Source organism: Myiozetetes cayanensis, unplaced genomic scaffold (assembly GCF_022539395.1).
Source record: "Myiozetetes cayanensis isolate MyiCay16 unplaced genomic scaffold, myiCay2020 scf27, whole genome shotgun sequence".
NCBI classification, from domain to species: domain Eukaryota; kingdom Metazoa; phylum Chordata; class Aves; order Passeriformes; family Tyrannidae; genus Myiozetetes; species Myiozetetes cayanensis.
This window is the reverse complement of record NW_026087488.1, coordinates 520,169-526,168: the sequence shown is the minus strand read 5'-3', so window position 1 is coordinate 526,168 and position 6,000 is coordinate 520,169. Positions and strand designations below refer to the sequence as shown.

The window sequence follows — 6,000 nt, the reverse complement described above, 5'->3', positions numbered from 1 at the left end:
GCTGGAGGGGGTGGACCTGGTGCCCGGTATTCCCGGTGTCCCCACTATTCCTAGCATGTGCCCGGTGGGATCGGCGGTGTCCCCGGTACTGGCGGTGTGTGCCCGGTGCCGCCGGTATTCCTGGCACAGGACCCGTTTTTCCGGACCACGCCCGGTATTCCCGGTGTGTTCCCGGTGCACGCCCGGTATATTCCCGGTGTATTCCCGGTCTGTTCCCGGTATATTCCCGGTGTATTCCCGGTGTATTCCCGGTCTGTTCCCCGCCCCCCTCAGGCGGGCGGGCGCGCGCGGGGCACGCCGGGAGGCGCGCGCGGGGCACGCCGGGACGCGCACCCGCGCCTCGGCCGCCCAAGATGGCGGCGGGCGGCCGTCCCCGCCCCCGGCCGCGCATGCGCAGCGCCACGGCGGCCGCGCCGCTCCCGCCCTCCCTCCCGGCGGCCGCGGCGCCTCTGACAGCGCGGAGCGAGCGGAGCGCCCGCCCAGCGCCGGCACCGCGCACCGGGACCCCCGCGCCGGCACCGCCGCCCCGCACCGGCACCGCCACCCCGCACCGGGACCCCGCGCCGCGCCGGTGAGTGGGACGGGCGGGCGGCGCCGGCCCCGCGCGGCACAGCGAGGCGGCGGCGCCGGTGGGGCTCGGTAAGGCCGGGCCCGCCGCCCCCCCGGCCCCGCGGGGCTGTCCCGGCCCGCGGCCCCAGCGGCCAGCGCTCTCTGCTCCGCTCTCCCCCTCCCCTGCGCTCCCCGCCCTCGCCCCGCTCCCCCTCCCTCTCTCTGCTCGCTCTCAAAATGGCGGCCGCGCCCGTTGGTGAGGAGGGACCGGGCGGGGCGGGGGTCGGGGGGGCCGGCCCGGTGTTCCCCCCGCCGGGCCGGGCTCAGGGGGGCTCTGGGGGCCGGGGCGCGGCCTCCCCGCTGCCCGCGGCCCCGGGCCCCGCTCCTGCCGTGACTCTGCAGGAAAACAGGGCCCGGCGGGAGCGGCGGGGCGGGCGCGGAGCCCCGCCGGGCCTGTGTTCTCCTCGCGGGCCGCGCCGCTCCTCCCGTGACTTAGCAAATACCGGGAGGAGGGCACGGGCCGGGGCAAAGAGCCGTAAAAAAAGCCGTCGGGGCGAGGGGCCCGGTGCGTGCGCCGAGGGGACCCCGAGCATCCCTCCCCGGTTCCTCCTGGGGGTTCCCCCCGTGCCCCTCTCCCAGGGCAGGGCCGGGGGTCGGGCGATGGCCCAGTTCGCCAGCGCCGAAAACAGGGCGAGAATTGATAATCCAGGAAAAGGAGTAGGTGTTGTTTTAGAATTTGCCTCGCATCCCCCGTTTTCCTGCAGTGCTCAGCAGGGCAGCAGCGATAGGAGGTGGCTCATACCTTCAGAACCAGCTGCAGTAAAACGGGCGAGGGAGGTCTGATCTCCTTCTGGGGGTCATATCGCTGCCTGGATGGCTGGAGATGCTTCCCTCGGAAACCTTTCAATAGCAATCGAGTTTGCTAAAATCCTATATTTATTGTTACTCCCGAGGTTTTGTTTCGGCAGGAGGTTATACGCAGGCAGGGCTTTTGATGGAAGTTGGGGGGTGGGAGTGGTGCCTCCCTGGGAAAGTTTGGGGTTTGCTCAGTTTTGTGGGCACGAGATTTTTTTTTTTTATTGTTTTCTGTTTAAGGTGGAGGCAATTAAACTTGACCTTTAATACCAATAATAATGTGACACCTTCCCTTTCTTTGCCATGGTGTATCACTGGAACCATTTCCTCGCCGGCAGTGCTGCAGCAGTGGGCTTGGTTGGTGCAGGTCAAGTCCTTTTATAATGAATTACCTACCAGGGAAGGGGGAAGGTTAATCTAAGCTATATTAAAAATCTTTAACAAGCACTATTTTACTATAAATAAGTGTTTGGGCATACTGACCTGGCTGAATTACGTATTTTTGTGGTGATTCTTTTAAGTATATGTTCCTATGGCAGTATTGTTCATGCCATTAGGAGTTGGTGGTTAAAGAACCTCCGTTCAGCGATGATCATTTTATAAATGATTGTGCAGCATTCGGCTGGTTTTCGGGAGAGGGAGGGTCTGCTGTCAGAATGTTATTTTCCCTTAGAGTCATTTTTTAAAATAGAAAAATTATGTTAGGGAACTAAACAAAGAAAATATTTTTAAACTGAAAGATGCGTTGCAGATTTCCAGCTTGTTCTCAGGGATCTCGCTTTTCTGTGTTTCTGTTGCTGTTCCTATGTTTGTGGATGCTGTGAGCAGCCATTGAGCAGGGAAGAGACTGGGTGGAGTAAGGAGGCAAAGCTGCGAAATGGCTCGATTACCCTTTCAGAGCTTTTTTTTTTTTTCCCTCCCTTTGCCGGGGTGGAGGAATACTAATTGCCGTAACAATGAAGTCTCTTCTTTAGGGAGGAATCTAATGGTGCAGGAACCTTCGGAAATGAAACAAATCTCGCGTTCTGTTTTGAGGCTGGTTTCTCTGCAGGGTGGATCTTGATTTGTCTGGCAGTCAGAAGTAACCAGTCACTGTTGAAAAGCCGGATTTTTTTTGTCTGATAACTGCTTCAATTTATCCACTTATTCACTTGTTGAATTTATTTTATTTACGCTTTAGATAAGAATTATAATTTTTGTGCGGGTGTTTTGCACACAAGATTCTCTGAAATCTAGAGAAACCCCTGTATTGTGGCTTGCTGTTATTTTTTTCATGGAACTTCTTGGATAGATCAGATTATGGGTGGGCATACAGGAAAAGACAATCACTGGTATCTCTGGTGACTACAGTGGAGTGACTGCTGTCAGACTGGATTGCACTGCCCTTCTTCATGTGCCAAGTTCCTGTAAAATAACATATCAGGATTTGGGAAGCCCTTTGGAGCACCATGGCTCTGTAAGAGCGTTGCTGTCCCCCTCAGGTACTGCTGCATCTTTGGGGTGACACTGCTGTTCAAAGTTGTGTAGGAAAGGCATTAGAACAAAGGATTTGGGGAATACAGTAGGGATGGGAGGAAGCACCTAGGAAGGGCAGCTTGTGGAAGTGCTCTCCTGGTCCTCGTGTGCCTCATGGCATTCCCACCTGAATTCACTGTTGATTGGAGCAAGTACAACACCGAATATGGATGATTCTGAAGCAGGTTGAGTTTTTGCTTTTTCATGGGGGTCTCGGTTCTGGAGTCCAGTTTGTGATGGGAGATGGCCACAGAGAAGATTGTGTTTGGTTTAATATGTCCAGAATTAAAATAAGGGGCAGTGGCTTCTATATAAGCTCTATCTGCTTCATTCACCTGGAGTAGATGTTCCAGGATTCAGTGGATGTGTGTGCCAAATGCCTGAGCCTTAACACGTATCCAGGCTAAGGTCAATGAAGAACTCAATAAAACGCTTGCCTCCTTGTAACTTTGGGTGATTTTTGCCCTTGAAATGGTGGCAGTCACTTTCTGTACAGGAGTAACTTGTTCATTTGGGTTCTACAGAAGCAAAAGGCATCAACACTTCCCCTTCTGGCTGCATGCAAGCTCTACCCTGTGTGTCCTGCTGACTCCTGTGCCTGTCCTGTCTCCTGTGCTCCTCCCAGCCTGGGGGCTCAGGTTGTGTCCTTTGTCTGCTCACCAACCTGCTGTCTATCCAACTTGCTGTGGATGGGACAGCTCTTGAATCAGCGGGTGCTGATTGCTTTGTCAAGTTGGAGTAACCGTGTCTTCCATCAGGAACTCCGTAACCAGCTTCCATCATTAATTATAATGTGTTCGTACCCTTTTGTAGAATATTATGGGCAAACAATAGCTGGTCCCTGCTACCTCAGGGTAGCTCAGTATGTTGTTTATAAGTTTATTTACGGCCCTCTGTAGCTGCCCCGTATTCCTGAACCAGAGGGTTGGAATTACTGTAGTACCAAGGGGAGCAGCATTGAGATAGTTCAGTTTCAGGCAGCTCTCTCCTGCTTTGGTGAACTTCAGGCCCATTTTCTAAACTAAAGGCGAAGACTGGGAGGAGAGCTGAAACGTCTGTGAAGTGAGCACTGAAATACTTGTCAGGCTGAAAATAAGAGCTGCTTAGGCCTAAATTTAAGAAATCAAGAGGACAATAGAAATTGCTAATTATTATTAATAGATAATAATTTCAGGTTTCCTGTAGGGTGTGAGGGAGTTTCCAGCCTGTAATGTGGGATTTGTGATAGCAGTTGAAGATCTTTCTAAAGAGTCAGAACCATGTGTGTTGATGAGAATGATTCTGGGGTTCTCCTGCAAGGTTTGTTACAGAGCAGTAGTAAGTTGCACACTGTCCATACTCGCAGATCTGTCAGTGACGTTATGACTGGGCTCCTCTTTCTCCCTTTTATAAGAGCTTAAATATCGTTGGCAGAACAACCTGACTCCTAAAAGTGTATTGCACTGGTGAAGCCTCGTGTTGGTGCAGGGCCTTTCTCGCAAGCTGTTTTATTACCTGACACAAGGGAAATGGTGCTCCTGGTGTGGTTTTGGGGAGTTTTATTCCTGGGTGATGTTGCTTTGTCTTTTGATCTGCCTGACAGAATAGGCCACACTTCAATTTAAGTTTTTAAAAATCTGCATTTACAGTAGGATACAATCTTGACCTGTTGAAAATTAATTTTGGAGTACATGAAGCTGTTCATTCAGAATTCCTTCTCTGACTGCAGTGCATGCTGGCGGAGTGTATGGCAGCACTCTCTGGGCAGGACTGTGCCACCACAGTCTGGTTGGAGCTGTAGCTGTGGCATGGCAGCTTAGTGGTGGGGTCCCGAGCTTAGGTTGGGTTAAATGTCTGGGTTTCATGTGTTACAGTAATTTTAGAACAAAGCTTTTCCTACCAAGTTCTGAGACCTTCTGATGAATGTTACGTATTAGAAACATTGGCAAGAACCAGGATTTTAGCTGGTGAGCAGTTGAGTTGCAGTTTTACCCTGGTGATGCTGGGTGCTGCAGGTCGGCCCAACAGATGTGTGTTGCTAACTTGTATCTTATCTCAGTTGTTTAAAGAAAGGCCTTTTCTTCTCAATACTCCTTGAGGCAGGACTTGGATGAGGCAATGCTTGTCTCATTCAGCCAATTTAAAAGCTTGTTCTTTTTTAACCTTCTGCTCTCTCTTTGAGGGATTAGATAGGTGTGACTTAGGCTCTCTTGCTTTTAGTTCAGTGTCATGAAAGCCACCTATCATTTCACTTCATGCTGGCAGGTACTGTCAGGAAATTTCAAAGCAAAAAATGTTACTTACAAAATAAGTGTATACTGAGCTCCATTTCCTCAGGACTATAAACATACAGTCCTTTCAAAGCTAGTCATGTGCACAGCATTGGCACACTGAGCAGTACCAAGAGCACTGATGCATGTATAACTATATAAAAAAAATCATCATTATTAATTCAAAGTATCTGCTAGTTAATACATGTAGAAGTAGTTTCACCATTTTCTCCTTACTGGTACTGCTTCTGAGTGAGTCCTGCAGCTTGGCTTGGCTGCTTGTGGACTTAGGATAAGGATTGTGATTAAATAAATGTAATAAATACATCTTTGTCATTGTGATTCTGTTGATTCTGGAAGACTTACCTGATATTTTTAATGCTGCTTATATGAAGAAATACCTTGAGAAGGTATGTGCGGTGGTGGGCAGTGTGTGGTAGCTGAGGTTTGTAGGTGGTGCGCAGCGATGTCTGTCCTGTAATTTCCTCGGATCCGTTGTTAAGTAGGTCTCTGCTGAGGGAGTTGGTCGAAGGGCTGTTCAGAGGCACCTCGTGTTCTCAGGGCTGGATGGTGACTCAGCTGTCACACCTCCTGTGAGGTAAGGCTGGAGGTGACAGGCTCTACGGCATGATGCTGTACTGGTTTGCATCTGGGATAGCACAGGGGCCTTCATGACTGAAATTATTTACACACTCCTTCTTGTATCTGTGTTAATTGTTCCTGTTGTGCTCCACAAACCTGAAGTTCTTTCGGTTTAATTAGACAAGTGGTCCCTCCATCTCCCCCCGAGATTGCCTCTGCCTTGTTTTTTTCTGCTTAATGCTAAAGCAAA

At 51.0% G+C, this 6,000-nt stretch overlaps 1 protein-coding gene across 2 annotated transcripts in view; it reads left to right on the top strand.

Annotated features, from left to right (window-relative positions):
- The first annotated feature begins 425 nt into the window (after positions 1 to 425).
- PAFAH1B1 (platelet activating factor acetylhydrolase 1b regulatory subunit 1) overlaps positions 426 to 6,000 on the top strand; it is a 28,780-nt gene continuing 23,205 nt past the window's right edge. Inside the window, exon 1 of one of the 2 annotated variants that reach the window (XM_050322144.1) lies at positions 426 to 571. The gene's annotated coding sequence lies outside the window, so the exon portion shown is untranslated. Of the gene's footprint in view, positions 572 to 784; positions 806 to 6,000 lie in introns of those variants that run through there. The other variant, XM_050322145.1, reaches the window with a different exon arrangement.